The sequence below is a fragment of the Aquarana catesbeiana genome, linkage group LG04 (assembly GCF_042186555.1).
Source record: "Aquarana catesbeiana isolate 2022-GZ linkage group LG04, ASM4218655v1, whole genome shotgun sequence".
Taxonomy (NCBI): domain Eukaryota; kingdom Metazoa; phylum Chordata; class Amphibia; order Anura; family Ranidae; genus Aquarana; species Aquarana catesbeiana.
Genome location: NC_133327.1, coordinates 246,322,535 through 246,324,370, shown reverse-complemented (window position 1 = coordinate 246,324,370; position 1,836 = coordinate 246,322,535).

Sequence of the window (1,836 nt, the reverse complement as noted above, 5' to 3'; positions counted from 1 at the left end):
CCCTAAATAGTTTATCAATCCATAAAGGATAAGAACATCAGTATTATTTAAATACATAGAGAAATTGTACAGAATATTCATCCAGTTTTAAGACAACAATTATTTCATGATTAACAGAGGAAATGTTTATCACACTCAGTCATTAATAAAACAAAGGGACATTTCTGATGAGGTAAGTGTGAATGTGCAATTGTCTGTAGAACAGTTGACAATTATACTGTGTATGCTAGACGCTCTTAATGAATACCTACAAGAAAAGTCACCAGAAAAGAAGAAGAGTTTCATAGATACCCTGTATAGCTCAGCCATAAAGAACCTCTAGGTCTGCAGTTGGCAAGAAGTCTCAGCATGTCTAGTCAGCAATAGATAGTAGAGCATTCTTAGATCTGTAGTTTGCCAAGATTTGGCAGTATTTATGACTAAACCTATAGATTTTCTACAGACCATGCAGAACAAAACAACAGGTTTAATTTACTGGTAGCCCCACCAACATAACATACACATCTTCCCGTTACTGCTCTACTACCTGGTTTAGGAGTGAAGGAAACTACTCGGTGATGGGAGCACATGACCCACTCTTCTTCCTATGCAGCTTGTAGGCAGGTTGCCTACTGTGCGTGGTTAGCATCTGGCTGCCCAGGTCATGGGAAAGGGGTTAATGTTTTTGCTGCTTTTTCCTCGGTGTGTGCATGGGCTTTCGCTGGGGTCCAGCCTCCCTCCTGTGTGATATAAAAGTGAAGCGGTCCAGATCCTGGGGGGGGGGGAATCCCGAGAACACTTGGGGAAATGCATGGGGGAATCTACGCTAAAGACTCGCTGGGAACTATAGTCCGCTCATGGACTTCTCTGTTAGAACACTGACAAGCTTGAACCTTTCTCTAAGAACCTTTACCTGTGCAGGTAACCTGGAGCAGCCACAGTTATGTTCAGTTAGAGAAAGGACATTATTGCATGTTATATGTTCTGCCAAAAGTTCAGTAAAGTTGTTTCAACTGTTCAAGGCCTGGTCTGAAGTTACTCAAGGGGTGCATGTTGGGTCCTGGTATCTCTATAAGGGACCAGGGTCTAAAATAGCACATTTGGGTCTATGAATATCAACACGACACAAGATTAGCCTGTGAGTTTAAGAGGAGAAGAGGTTGCCATGGATACCACAGGAGGAAACAGCAACCAGACATTGGCATTGTACCTGGTTAGGTGATGGGTCCTCTGGTACCGAGGGGTCCAGTGTTTCAACTCTCTCCTTAGCTGTCTGTCTACGGGGGTCACCGGGAGTAGAACAGCATCACAGAGATCCATGGTCTGGTCACTAGGTATGTAAGACAAAAGTTAAGTGAGAGCACTCATGAGGTCTGCGCTAAGTATTCGGCAGGCCCCCTTTCTGTTACTGGGAGTGAGGTAACAGAGGTGTGCTGACTGGCGGAGTGGGCATAGGCTCCACATGCCTCTCCTAATGCAACACATACACCTGTTCAAGTGTGTAGGGACAACATCTTCTGGAGGGAATCCACATCTAATACAATACACAAGTGGCTTATTTCTAAGTTGGGGGACTGCATTAATGCTTGATTTTTCACATGACTGTGGCCCCTGACACTTTTACTTTTTTTTAAGGCGTTGGTTTATTGACATTTTTGTGCTAGCTGATGCCCTTCTTGTTTTTTTCTCGCTATGCACTGAGTTTATACATTTTTGTTTGGTACCGGGCATTGGTGAGTATGTCTTTGGGCAAGGTGTTACCCCTTTGCTAATATGAGTGGCCATAGACATCAACTGGCAAAGCTCAAAGAACCCACCCTGAAGGTAGTCTTCCCATGTGACCCAGAACTTGGTGCC